This window comes from Lepisma saccharinum, chromosome 10, assembly GCF_977018435.1.
Source record: "Lepisma saccharinum chromosome 10, izLepSacc3.1, whole genome shotgun sequence".
Lineage (NCBI taxonomy): Eukaryota > Metazoa > Arthropoda > Insecta > Zygentoma > Lepismatidae > Lepisma > Lepisma saccharinum.
This window is the reverse complement of record NC_139238.1, coordinates 11,258,697-11,274,067: the sequence shown is the minus strand read 5'-3', so window position 1 is coordinate 11,274,067 and position 15,371 is coordinate 11,258,697. Positions and strand designations below refer to the sequence as shown.

Sequence of the window (15,371 nt, the reverse complement as noted above, 5' to 3'; positions counted from 1 at the left end):
AGAGTCTATGCGTTAACAACATAAGCGTATCTTGCAGGGGCAAGGGGGCACATGCCCCCAAAATGTCCGTGTTTATTAAAATGTACATGTTAGGGTATTTTTTAACTTTCTGGAACCTGAGGTTCACGTTCTGCCCCTATATTTTCCAAAGTTAGCGCAATTACACTGCTGGTTGACAAGAATTAAAAAAATGTCCAACTGAATCATCATCCCTCCTTGTACCCATGTAGCAGTCAGACAGAGTCAGTGTGCGAATTAACGGGAAGGATTTTCTCCCTACACTACAAAAATGTTTAGCCCCGGCCAAAAAAAAAATGTATGCCTTCCAGGGATGGTTTTACCGCCCCCCTGAAAGAAAATTGAATTAAAGCTTATCGTGTATCATTTCTTAACTATGGTGAACACAATTGAAAATTAATTCTGGTAACAGTTAATTAGCATGAAACCAATTGCATCCTACTTCATGCCTGAAGTTCTATTTTTAAATAGTCTATTGTTTACTTGTCTACGTTGTCGTTGGGTGTACAGGTTTTACAAAAAGGAAATGTTTTCGTATTAGTCAATGGTTGATGAGAGCACTATTGTTCAAACAAATTGTGGCTTAACATACTGTATGTTCGCATTGAATTGAATTACTTTGATAGTTCTATTTGTGTATAAGTTGGGGTTTTCTTAGAATGTAAATACTAAGGAAAAACTAAAAAGTAGAAACTAAGTGTTTCTAAGAAGTAACACTTGAAGCTTTCCTGGGGACGAATGATTAAAAGATTCTCTCGGGCTATCGACCAGGTGAGTTGTGAAGGTACAGATAAGGAAGTTCCCTTAAAAAAGATCTTTCTAAAGTCTAGAGAATCTTCTACCTAGACTTCGGCTCATAAACAAGATGAATGAATGTAATAGCTGCTGTCTGCATTTTCACTGCAAACAAATTATACAAAAAATAGTTTTACCTAATGACCTAATGTTAAGGGAGCTGACGGCAGTGCCAGGAGGGCTCAGCCACCCCTGCCCCCTGCCTGGCTACGGGCCTGGTTGCAGCTGACTGGATGTTCACTTACCTACTACACTCTTTAATACGTACCTAGCTCATATCAGTCGAGTCTCTTCCAGTATTTCAGGGCTTACTGGGTAATACGGTATCTAACGTGGCTGCCTTTTATCCCAAGTTCACTTATATTTTTAATAAATATGTATTTATAGAGGTGATACGAACTAACCTGGTCGATAGCCCGAGAGAATCTTTTCATTATAAGTGCTTCTAAGTTAGTGTAAATGTTACTATAATATTTAAGGACTTGGTTAGGTAATAGTTTAGCTTACTGACTAGTAACATACATACGTAAATTTGCATATCCAAAAATCCTGCCTCCCGAAATGAAATCACAAATACGCCACTGAGTAGGCATCCGCCCCCCCCCCCCCAAAGCAAACAGCTTAGTTAGCCCAGTGGACAGAGTGATTATATTGTATTGTGAGGCATGATGCAAATTTTATGTTTCATTTCATAAATAACCTGTATAAAGTAACTAAGCAGATGTGGCTTGATAGATGCTGACTCCTACTAAAGGTTGCAATCTTGAAGGAGATAAATTACTCCCTTGCACCTGGTTTGGTCTGTCAGTCATTGCCCAACGTCACTCTAACCGTTAGCTGAGCCCACATGCAGGAAATCCTTGGCCCAACTTCTATTCTTCTCATCACCTATTACTGTACATTTTCAAAATTAGCATCTGTTACATGTTCTCTATGGCCTTCTCCACATCCATTTGTTCCAATCATCTAGGACTGTGTCGATAATAACAGCATTGTTTGCCCAAGGACTACATTAAGGTGATTACTAAACCTGGTATACCAAGTTCTTATTTGAATTCGCTGCACACGCTACTCATACTTGTTGGTTCTCTAAGTAAGCTATTTACAATTATATTGAACCGATATATCTTAATTGTGTGCGTAATATTTTATAGGCCTATACATTCTGTGTCACCAAATGTTTTATGCATCGTAACTTTTCCAAATATAAAGACTTACTTGAATTGTCGTAACTCTAATGTTTCATATTTACACATACGAGATTAAAATAATTTAATGAAAATTAAAATTCGTTTCAGTTAGCCATCGCTTGCAGTTCAGGTATGCGATAAGACTAACAAATTAGTAACAATTTATTGTGCAGTTAAGTTTCAGTCAATAATAACAGTTAAGTTATTAAACAGCTAAAGTTATAAGCAACTAGTTAACAATCATTCGAATATGTTAACTATGTTAGAGAAAATACAGATACATTCAAATGCGATTATACTGGTACATGTATATTAATTGTTTGCCATTGAACCTCAGCTGCTAAAGTTCCGATTTTAGCGTCTAAATGTTAACATTATTCTAATCCTCAGATGAAACTAAAGGCTGAAATTCAGTTTCAAACAATGATTGTAATAAGTTATTGAAACGTGTTTGCAAGTGAAATGTCTCTGCGTTAAAACAATATTATCAATGAAATTCTGGGTTCACAGTTTCGTGCTGGTGAAGAGTTTTCAGTCCTATTCGAGTATCGATTAAATAGTTAACTTCATAATCTGTTGAAGAGAAAAAGGAAGCATTTAATTTCTTTAATTTTAATTTTTTAAATTAGTAACAGCCCTCACGCTATGCAGAAAGTAAGATGAGAATTACATGGAGTTACCCCTGCTACTTTTTCATCTGTCGAAACTGTTTGAAAATAGCAAAGAAAAGAAATGGGTTATTGATTGTTCCAGTAAGAACCATGTGCTGCTTTTCGTTGGTCTGATTGATTGGAGGTGAAGTAAGAAAGGTGAAAGAACAAAGGAAGGTTTGTTCTGGCAGCGATAACAAGTTTGGTTCTTCTGTTTTCTTACTTATTTTAAATTAATTTGCACATGTTTTGTGATTTATTGTGAGTAAAGCATTGTTATTGTGGTCGCAGTCAAAAATGAGTAACCGTTGTTGAGTTACATTTCAAAAATATTAATTGCAGCTGAGTTACATTTACAAAACAAGCAACCACAACCATAGACGTAACTTGGAGGGGGCAAGGGGGTCACTTGCCCCCCTCCCCACCAATTACCAGGATTTACAAAATTTATCTGAGGAGCAAAGTAATAAAGAGTAATATTTGTGATTTCGCAAATATAACAGTTATTTAACAAAATAGTCCTGTGCGGAATGGATACCATTCGATTCTGACCCCTCCCCCAAAACTTAGGCCCAAAGTTGGGTTCTGTCTCCCCAGAGTTAGGCCCCAAGCTACGACCATGACCATAACTGAGTGACATATCAAAAAAGAGTAACTTCAGCTGAGTGACATATAAAAGAGAGTAAACGTAGTTGAATAACGTTTCAAAGAGGATAATTGTAGCCAGTATTGTACGCAGGACACATTTTTTTTACGGAGGGGTTTGAATTGTAAAAGTAGATATCACATAGTTGCTTTCAAGGTGGAGCCGGTATAAACTATAGAATATTTTTCAAATACCGTTTATAACCTTCGTTTTACAAGTTATTCGAAGACAAAAATGATAATCGGAGGTTACCACTTCGGTTTTATCGTTATTGCTTTCATTTGAAAATTTTTATTTCCTAAAAAAAAATATAGGGACTGTAGCCCAACAGCTCTCCCCCACCGCGTACGCCGCATTTTAAAAAAGACTAACTGTAACGGAGTTACGTTTCAGAAACGAGCAACCGTGCTGTTTCATTCTTTATTCGAAATGGGTAATTGTAACTGAATTACATTTTACAAGAGTGTAACTCTGAGTTACTCTGAGTCACTCACTTACTTTTTTAAAAAAATAACTTTGCAACAGGCGCGGATCCATGGGGAGGACGATAGGAGCTGCTGCTAGGTGTTTTAAATATAATATTATCGATATGCTTGTTATTTCTCAATACTTGCCTGTTCTGTATTTTATCACCAAGTTTAACAGGCTCGATAATTTTTTTAAAAAAAGAAATTGATTTAAGCCCTCTTTTGTTCATGATAGGCTCATCGGAACTGGGCCTACAGTTTAAATTTGGATCCGAACCACTCTGCAACATGCCTTAAAAAGGGAACGAACCCGAGACCACTTGAGAGAATAGGATTTCGTTATCTTTGCTTATTCACTTTACTCCCCATATGTGATTTTTCAGTTTACCGTGGCAATGGAAGGAAGTAATAATAACCATCTTATTCCCACCCTGGACCCTATTCTTGCAATATAATACTCTAATCTCTAAAACATGCAAGTCAACTTGGTTCCTCTTTACACTATTGTATATTGTTTATATTAAACAGTGCAAGTGTAGCTTAGAAGGTATTCTCGGGGAAGTCAGGTAATCGACTGAAATTCGCCACTCCCAACTATAACTTATGGATCCGCCACTGTTGTAAGTGAGTTACATTTCAGAAAGGAGCGACCGTAACTGAGTTACAATTTGAAAAGAATAACTGTGAGTTACATTTAAAAAAGTGTGACTGTAGCTAACTGAAATGCACACAAGAGCGTAACGGTCACTTAGTTACTCTGATCATGGGCATTAAGGGACCCAATTATGATTGGGCTGAATAGAACTTGAGACTTAGCATCTAGGACTATTTTTCTATGTAACTGTTACATTTGCGCATAGGCGAAACTTGGGATCTAACTTTTGAGGGGAAGAATCGAACTTGGAGCTTAACTTTGGTGGTCAGAATCAAAAGATTTTCAACCCCTTAAAAATATCATCCAGGACTACTTTGAAAAATAACTTACATTTGCAAAATCATAAAAAATACTCGTTGCCTTGCTCCTCAGGTTCCAGAAGGTTAACAAAAGCACCATTAACTTGTAGATTTTCATAAAGCTGAAGATTTTTTGGGGTAAGTTACGTCTATGCAATTGCGAAATAAAGAAAATACTATTCGTCACTATGCTCCTCTGGTCACAGTAGATTGAGAAATGTATCAGTAACTTGCATATTCTAATAAACCTAAAAATTTTAGGGGACACGTCCCCCAACAAAGTTACGCATATGAGTTATTCAATTTTAAAAAGTAACTTTCAAAACGCTAGTTCCGTGGCAGTGTGCCAACTTAGCTCTCTTGGAGCCAGATCTGGCTCTTTCGTACACTCGTTCGGCTGTGAACTGGAACGCCCAACTCCGTGCCCCACTATGATGCCATCACTGGTTTCGGCCTACATAGACCAACTTTTGTCATAATTATACATTTTGCACGTGACGTGATATTGTTATATTGGCTGCGTCGCCCCACTCCCTCTTATCTCCCCAGCTACTTCTTTATAGCGCAATATTTGACGTGAAATTGACATAATATTGTTATCAGCGAATTCTTTATTTTCGATTTCATAAGACTATCGGTGGATTATTGAGAAACGCGATGCCGCCGGATCTAGATGTTGAAAACAAAGAATAAATTGTCATCAATTTAGAGTTAACGATAAAATCAGTGCCCCACCCCTTTGACAACTAACATTACCCTAGAAGGCACTTTATCCAGTCTTCGTAAATCTAGCTCCTTGAAGTCAGTCTTAACTCCATTTAAGGTGAAATTTAGTTCTTTTATACGCATCAGGTTTGGTAACACAAAGGAAGCACGGAGAAAAGCATTGATCTTATGGGAGTATCATTTGATTTGTTCTCCTGGGAATATGAAACTTCCGATGGAATAGGAAAATATATCAACGGGAAGAGGGCAGTTGGAAGATGGTTTTCACCAGCGGAAAAGTCGAAACTTCCATTTGATTAGCCGTAATTTGATGTTGAAGTTGATTCCCTGAATACATGGGATTCCGAAAATTATTATTGATCATATTTTTCAAACATCGTGTCTAGCGTAATAATAAACGTAAAAAAAACCTTCCACTTGCAACATGGAGAGAAATTCATCCTCTTGGATACACCCAGGTTCTATTTTAGTAGCAGTGCCCATTCGGGCGATATTGAAATAAATGCACAATCGGTGCGTAATTGTATCTCCTCCCCTTAAGTTACTTTCCTTCCAAACACAAGATTTGCCTTGTATGTATTTTCTTCTTTTCTTCAACTTTTTTCCTTGTCATTCGGCCGTACTAGCTCACGACTTCATTCTTTCCTTCCCGTGAATGGTAAACGCCTAGGGAACGTGCTACTCCCATAAATCAGGCCGACTTTGACCCTTTTTAGGTCCATCCTCACTACGAGCTGGCTCAGATGAGGAGGCTGGGAATCCTTGAGCACGGATGACTAATGCTAAGGTGCTCAGTTGCATAACGAATAACTTTCTCGTGGCCGTGATACTACCCGACGACGCGAGGACGGCGAGGTGTCACATTCATGAATAAAGGTCTGTCGTACTACGGGGGAGATACCAATCCGCGATGCTATTTTTCTCGCCTTTTATACGGTGATTCAAAGGAGGTGCTTGTTGACTGTGATCATCAGAAGTGTAACCAAGGTGTAGTCAGACATTTTTGTATGTTCTTTGTTGGAAACAGGAAAACACACACGTTACACAAATAATCTTTCTTTCGCTCACTCGTGGGCCTCTCCGATAGCGTAGTGGTTAACGTCATCGCCTTGTAATCAAGGGGTCCCGGGTGCATAGCCGGTTGAGGCATATAGTTGTTAGGATCCCACTTTAAACTGCAGGCCCAGTCCCGATTAGCAAGGGGCTCAAGGCAAAATGGCGAGGTGGATTTTGGCGCCCTTTAATTTCCACCCTGTCCCCCTCCCCCTCTCTCTCCGATTTTAACCCTGGTTCTCCTACTTTCCACCTTCGTCTAATAAAATAACCGTTTATATTTACCGTTTAAATGACGGAAAATAAGAGCCGCATTTTTCAAAATAGTTTAAGTGTTACTGTTAGAACACGTTTATTGTAATTATGTTCTTATTTAATACCTACATAATTACATCAAAAACAGGCGCGTCGCCTGATAATGTTCGCATGATCACGTGAACAATCATGTATATGTCTTAAATTACGTACATATTAAATGCACAAACACACACATACGTATATTTATGCGAAAAAGTATTTTGTTTGATGTACGAGTATATACAAACAATTTACTTTGACAAGACTTCTTTCACGTCTGATTACTTTTCTAGAAAGTTGGAAACATTGACTCCCAAGGTGTTCCACGGAGCGCGTTGAACACAATTGCTGTGCGTGTTGCATAGAGCTGACAGATAAGGGGCTGTGGGCTACTATACCCCGAAGATGTTCACTTCGCTGTGCGAACACTGATGAAAGCGGCAATACTTCTTACGTTCGGCACCAGAGTGCAGCATATACAAGGCATGTCTATGGGGACTCTAAAAGGTATGTGCTCCATAGTTGCAAACTTTAGCGAGAATTCCGTAAACCTGGCGGATTTTAAGGGGGAAACGGAAACTATCCTCTATGTCCTTCTTTTATTACTTCAAATATAGTGTGGTTTTGGGGGAAAATTGTTGAAAATAAGTTGAACTGTTAATTTCACCTTTTCAATTGAAGATGAAGTTATAAGGGAGAGGAGTAAATCTGCATTCAGTACAAGAACATTATTGTGAACAATCGTATGTGAAACGCACGCGACGCCACTGATCAAAATATCAGTAATGATGTCTTAGCTTAAATTGCTCCATGATTTTGCATATACTTATTATGTTATGCAGCATTAACTTCAAATAATTTTTGTCAACAATAAATCCAATTCTTTAAAAAGAAAAAACAAACAGCCACGCACCCGGTGGAGGTACACATATGTTATGATGTCACTTCAAACTGTATGTCCAGCCTCGATTAGCCTTTCTGTGCATAAAGTTGACTTAACAATAAATTCAAACAAACAAATAACCACGCTTATGTAATCAGAAATAAGGTTTACATAATGCTTAGAATTCCTTCCAGAGCGTTCATGTGAATATTCGTGTGCTTTGCTTTCTCTGTTGTCTAGATATTATCAATAGTTTAATAGACTTACGTAGCTGCGAAACTATTGATAATATCTATGCAACAGCGTAAGCAAATCTCGTGAATGCTCTAGTAGGAATTCTAAGCAGATGTAATTTTTCAGATTTTGGAGTACCATAGAGGTTTTTTGAAAGGAGGGGGAAATTCGAAAACAGCTGCCCTAGCGTCGGCCAAAGGTCCAGCCGGCCCTTCAATAAAGTGGGATGCCTCGGTTTGGTGTCCCCAGAGAACGGCACTCCGCCCCTGCGATTAGCCTATCTGGGCATAAAGTGAACTTAAAAACTCAAAAGTTATAAGTCAGTTAGCTATATCTGATCATAAAAGAAGATTAAAACAAACATTTTATTTTTGTGTTGTAATCTTACAATCCTCAACTTGGTACGTGAAAGCCAAGAATCATTAAGTTCTATTCAAAAGTGATCCTTGTCTCGTCAGCGTCTAAGAATTCTCACTGTACTTATCAGATGGGAAACTGGAGGCAAAGGTCTGTATAAAGATGTTCAGGCAGAGTTGTTAGGTGTCGCTACTGTCGTGAATCTTTCTCGGATTGCGTGATCTGAATAAAATTAAATCTTCTTGTTCATATACGAAGTCTAACTTCATGAAATCTTTCTCGCAAAGGCAATGTGGCTACTATGTTAAAAATTTAGTAATTTGACCACATTCATTGTGATCAGTAACGTCGCTAGAAAAAAGGTACTAGGGAAGTGGTGGAACGGGTGGTCAAATTTAACATACCCCAAGTGCGTGATTGTTGTGGGACCATCTAACCTTTGTTACGGGCTGCTAATTTAATAATAACTAATTAACTCAATTAACTCAACTGAACTGAGCTTAGCAACGCAACAACGAAGAATCTCTCGCCTCACCTGCTGGGCGAATTAAACATTACATGAAATATAATACGGTCAGGATAAGTGCCTAACAGTCGGAGTTACCAAGAATAAACCTAGGAGGATTTGATTTTAAATACCTGAAATGACGTTACATAATACTACGGTGTTTCTGAATATACATATATATTAAAGCACAGATAAATACACATTACATCTTGCCCTCTTTCACTCGATCTCACATTCATACTCTCATTCCATGGCATATGGCGACAATATGACAATTACAAAGGTTAGATTAATTACTACTTTGACCATACTCTTGTTATGTCTGGCTACATTGCCTTTTACAATTTATCGTTTAGGATTTTAAGCATAAAGTGAATAATTGTTCCTTGTGCGAACCCCTTCTATCTTTTCTGAAGGTATAAATATATTTCATGAACTGTCGTTTGCGGCTAACATAAACTCTCATCTTTAACATTGATTACTTCCGCCGGAATACCGATGCCTAGGGATGCCATAGCACTGATTTAAGTTAAGCAATGATTTGATTTACGCAGATTCGCGGTAGATAGTCGTCATCTTTCTCACACACGCACATGGTTGGATCTTACCTTCGCTGCATTCCCTCTGACCTGGGTTGGGTGAAAGTGGTCCTACAGTTTTGGAAGGCCTCCACGCTCCATTGTTGCACCTCGCGGTTATCCTGGTTGGCGAAAGTGGATCAGTCGGCAGCTCCATCTGGCCTCATCGGATCCTGGCTTCACTCGTTCACTGTCGACTCCATACGACAACTTGCGCAATAATAGGTCAGTTCTTCGCGGTCACTCGTAAGTACAGATACGTGACTTGGGCGATGAGACGAACATACGCGATGAGCCATTCGCGGTTTCACATGGATATCAAATGTTATTAACTTTCACTACTTAGGACGTTGTTTTGGACGATTGACACGGGTGGACGTGTCTGGCGTTATTCTCACATAACCACACGTATGTGCACGGATGCGTTGACGGCAAGGGGGAGTAACGACCCCCTGGTTCTATTCTGCTCTACTCCATGGCTCTGAAACACTCACTCGAGGAAAAACAAATCCAGACCTCGAGTCTGCTTGCAACTCGCAGCTCGGTCGCGCGTAGCTCACACTCCGGTGGCGATTGTAGGCAAACTGTGCAAAACTGTTTCAAATCATCCCTTTTATTCCAGATTTGAACGTAGTGACGCGCTACCCTCTATGATCAGGTGCTTGTTTATTGTTTCTGGTGCTTTGACCGTTGTCCTCCTATCCTGGTCAATGCTCACTCTGGTCCTTAACCTTTGGTAGCAGCCCCTCGCGCAGAGATTAGGCTAACTCTTTCTCCATTGTAGTCAGTCACGAAAAGCAAGGACATCTCAGTAGGGTAGCTTCTCCCTTTCAATTCAGCGATGAATCTTTAATAATTCATAACTCCCGTAGTTCTGTTCTGATTAGGCTCAAATCTTGGAATCAGTACTTTCATGATGTGGTCTTCCGCTGGTTGAAATCTCATCCAATTCGGTCCATTGGTTTAGAAGTTGCATTTTTCTTGTTATTCCCATAAGAATGCATGTAAATCCGAATTCGGGCGAAAAACGGTGGTTGAGCAATCTAGTGTTGGCTAAGGCAGTTCGCTAGACACCTGTATTCGCGACGGATATTAATAATACCAATTGCAATTAATTCCTACTAACGGGCAATTAGATTAATTACTTGTCACTCAATATTTGACCGTTATAACATTCCCCTCCTTTTAATTATGAATTTTTTTCAGAGCGAACTTGCGAGTGACAGGAAAAAATTCATACCACATATTAATGATATTTGTTAGTGATCGCACACTTAGGCGTCTGAATAGGGACTCGAACCCTGGACTGTATAACTTTTAACTCAACATTAGAATGAAGTTATACTTTCTGCAATTGTACTATAATTATGAGAATATAAACGAATATGATAAAGTATACAAGAATACAATATAAAGTACATTTTAACATGGAAATCTCAACGTATATTACCACATACCTACTAACTTTGGATACACCCTGTAGTTTTATACATAATAAATGAATACTGAATAATAATCTAAATAAGATATAAGTAAATATTTGGTTTGCAATTTGCTCCCTCTCATACATATGTTTGCATACTTCTTGCATTAATTATAAGAAATGTCTACATTTTTTGCCTTTTAATATATATAAAATAATCTCTAATTTTCCTATTGTTTACTTTACAATCGGGGTGGCTCTAGTGCAATATTTTCTTCAGTGTCTCCTTTGACATGAGCCGGACTGGCAAAGGAGTCTTCTAGTCTCCCGTCGGGCCTTGAATATCGGTTATCTGCTCCAGAGATCGCTGTTCTTGACTCAGTCTACTTCGTCCAGGTTGGTAATCTGGGGAGAGTGAGTCCAAGTTACGGCTAGTAGACGGTCTATTCCAATCAAGTAAATTAGCACCAGTCTGTGGGGATACGACTGTTCTAACCGCATTCACAGCACGATTCCTCTCAACTTGACTCGGGTTGTTTTGACCCCTGCAGTGTTGCCATCTCGCGTTTTCTCCATCCCTATCGTCTCTGAAGTGTTGTTGTTGTGGGCGGTGATTGCTGTACTGGCCTCGCTGGGGATAAGGTTCTCTATGGTTCCTCCCAGAGTTCTGTCTCCGACTATTGTTCGTGGCCAAGTTTACTTTCGGGAATCCCCCTTGCCTTCCTTCATCAAAATCTCCAAACTTTCTTCTCTGATTCTTGTTTTCCCAGGATGCTCGTTTCTCTTGCTCCAGCGCGTCCAAATCGCAAAGAATCATCGACATCGTGTCCCGGTTGGAAAGTGCGTCTCCGGTTAGCTGACGTTGCACATAATGCGGAAACATTGCGCGTATTGCGGCTAACATTTCAACTGGCTCAATTCCGGGCTTCAGGGCGTGGAAATCACTCACTCGCTGCCAAAAGAACTATTTATAGGTGATTTTCTGGCTCTCATCAAACCTGCGATTTCTAAGCAAAGTGATTTTGCGTTCTACTAGCTGGCGACCTTGAAATTGTTGCAGAAATGCTTGTTCAAACTCTTCAAAGCTATTAAATAGTGGATTCCGCTGCTCGAGCCAGATCCTTGCACTCCCTTTGAGTAATTTTCGCATTAGCCTCAAGCAGTCTGGGCTATCGACACCGTACAACAAACAATCTCTCTTGAAGTCCCCTATGAAGATTGACGGTAAAATCTCGTCGTGATCGGGGTTGTACGTTTGAAAATGATCTATGCTGACCTTTGAGAATATTCCTCGAGTATTCGACTCCGGGTTGGAAACACTGCGTGTCTCCTGCTGGACGAAAGTGTTCAAGCTCGGCGAGCTCTCGCTCCGGCCGATGACGTCACGCGCTGCTTGGCAATCTAAGGAAGTTGGTGCTGATTGACAGGTCAGCTGGTTGGTCACGTCTGCTGCGACGAGCAAATGAGTTGGGTTCGCATCCCTGGACGTTGCCTCCAATCGGCGAATCTCTTCGTCCTCATTTCTTCTCCGTTGCGTGATTCGGAAATCCTTCAATTCACGTGTCTCCGCTTCCAGTCGTTCTAATCGGCTGGTTATGCCCGTCTGATTCTCGGTCGTTCTTGCGTCCAGCGTTCCAATAGTTTCTTGAACCTGACGTAACTCTACACGCAGATCTTTCTCCATTGTGACTACATTAATGTTTGTCTCTTCATGTCTCCTTTCGCATTCCTTCTCCGACTGAAGTACTTTCTCCTTCATTCGGTCATTTTCGGATAGCAGTACTTGGAAACGGCGGTCCCATCTTTCTTCCCACTCTTTTCTTCTTCTTTCTTCCATTTCTTCCTTCTGTTTTCGGCGTTCTTCCTTCCTTTCTTCCTGCTCTCTCCTTTCGGCAGCCTCTATCTTCCGCCTTTCTTCTTCTTCTCTCTTCCTCTTCTGTTCTCTTTCTTCATCTCTGGCTTGGATATAGCTGATTAGCTGAGAGAACATGGCCTGCACGTCCATCTTCTCTGGAACTGGCAACCCTGTTACCGACTGATCTTTCCCTAGATCCTTATCAACGTTGCCGGCTGACGAAACGCCTGCATCTGTAGAATTCTCAGCCCCTGGGCGGTCCATGGTATTGTTCGTTAATCTCTGGCGGAGACGAGTAGTTCTTTGCATGCCAATCTTCTTCTTCTTCTTCTCGTGGCTGGCTATCGCCGAAGGAAAAAGATATCAAAATTCTTTTCCTGGTTTCTGGTTTCAGATCCCGGGGATCGCACCCCTCACCTGCTTCCGTGTGTCATAACACGTGTCCTTTTGTCCTTTATCGTCCGAAGTTAATAACGCCCATTGTTAATAAAATAATAAAATCCTCTAATAATTCTGCTATGGAAAAATGCTATAGTCGCGACAAAGTATTTCACTATTACACCATAAAACACACAAAATAGTTCTAGCTACACATCGATTGCATATTCAGTTAATTAAAATCACCGTACAAATTTCACATTCTTATTTTAAATGAAAACGTCTTGATAGATTCTTACCAGGATTTTCAGTTACAGGTTGCAATTATTTAATTTACCAAAAAAAAATCTTAGTTCCCCCTTAGCGCTAAATTCTGGTACCCTGTCGTAGACATTCGTAGGCTGAAAACTTCTCTTTAACAACAAGTATTAAATCCCTTGGGTAATAGACATAACTGATTGTTAACCATTACAATCAAACTTAATAAAAATTCACATTGAGTAGATAAGCAACTAATTAGAATACTCGTGACCTCCAGGTTCCTTACTAGCCTGCCTGTAACATCGTTCTACGAGCCTAATTCCTATTTGCTTCCTATTTGCCTACTCTTCTATTTGCCTATTCGTCGATTATTCGGGCCTACTCTTTACACCCCTAAATGTCTATTCACATACTCGTCGATTATTCGGCGTACTTTTTTACTTGCCTACTTATTTAATTTGCCTACTCGTCGCTTGTTCGGGCAACTTTTTATATGCCTACATATCTATTTGCCTACTCGTCGAATGTTCGGGCAACTTTTTTACTTGCCTACTTTTTTGCCTACTCGTCGAATGTTCGGGCGCCATATTTTGTTACGGGCTGCTAATTTAATAATAACTAATTAACTCAATTAACTCAACTGAACTGAGCTTAGCAACGCAACAACGAAGAATCTCTCGCCTCACCTGCTGGGCGAATTAAACATTACATGAAATATAATACGGTCAGGATAAGTGCCTAACAGTCGGAGTTACCAAGAATAAACCTAGGAGGATTTGATTTTAAATACCTGAAATGACGTTACATAATACTACGGTGTTTCTGAATATACATATATATTAAAGCACAGATAAATACACATTACATCTTGCCCTCTTTCACTCGATCTCACATTCATACTCTCATTCCATGGCATATGGCGACAATATGACAATTACAAAGGTTAGATTAATTACTACTTTGACCATACTCTTGTTATGTCTGGCTACATTGCCTTTTACAATTTATCGTTTAGGATTTTAAGCATAAAGTGAATAATTGTTCCTTGTGCGAACCCCTTCTATCTTTTCTGAAGGTATAAATATATTTCATGAACTGTCGTTTGCGGCTAACATAAACTCTCATCTTTAACATTGATTACTTCCGCCGGAATACCGATGCCTAGGGATGCCATAGCACTGATTTAAGTTAAGCAATGATTTGATTTACGCAGATTCGCGGTAGATAGTCGTCATCTTTCTCACACACGCACATGGTTGGATCTTACCTTCGCTGCATTCCCTCTGACCTGGGTTGGGTGAAAGTGGTCCTACAGTTTTGGAAGGCCTCCACGCTCCATTGTTGCACCTCGCGGTTATCCTGGTTGGCGAAAGTGGATCAGTCGGCAGCTCCATCTGGCCTCATCGGATCCTGGCTTCACTCGTTCACTGTCGACTCCATACGACAACTTGCGCAATAATAGGTCAGTTCTTCGCGGTCACTCGTAAGTACAGATACGTGACTTGGGCGATGAGACGAACATACGCGATGAGCCATTCGCGGTTTCACATGGATATCAAATGTTATTAACTTTCACTACTTAGGACGTTGTTTTGGACGATTGACACGGGTGGACGTGTCTGGCGTTATTCTCACATAACCACACGTATGTGCACGGATGCGTTGACGGCAAGGGGGAGTAACGACCCCCTGGTTCTATTCTGCTCTACTCCATGGCTCTGAAACACTCACTCGAGGAAAAACAAATCCAGACCTCGAGTCTGCTTGCAACTCGCAGCTCGGTCGCGCGTAGCTCACACTCCGGTGGCGATTGTAGGCAAACTGTGCAAAACTGTTTCAAATCATCCCTTTTATTCCAGATTTGAACGTAGTGACGCGCTACCCTCTATGATCAGGTGCTTGTTTATTGTTTCTGGTGCTTTGACCGTTGTCCTCCTATCCTGGTCAATGCTCACTCTGGTCCTTAACCTTTGGTAGCAGCCCCTCGCGCAGAGATTAGGCTAACTCTTTCTCCATTGTAGTCAGTCACGAAAAGCAAGGACATCTCAGTAGGGTAGCTTCTCCCTTTCAATTCAGCGATGAATCTTTAATAATTCAT

General features: G+C 40.2%; 1 protein-coding gene across 2 annotated transcripts in view; it reads left to right on the top strand.

Moving 5' to 3' along the window:
* Positions 1–15,371, top strand: part of LOC145993770 (uncharacterized) — a 97,277-nt gene that overhangs the window by 34,307 nt on the left and 47,599 nt on the right. The window contains exon 1 of one of the 2 annotated variants that reach the window (XM_083129544.1): positions 7,176–7,303. The exons of the other annotated variant lie outside the window; for it this stretch is intronic. The gene's annotated coding sequence lies outside the window, so the exon portion shown is untranslated. Of the gene's footprint in view, positions 1–7,175; positions 7,304–15,371 lie in introns of those variants that run through there. 2 annotated transcript variants of the gene reach the window in all.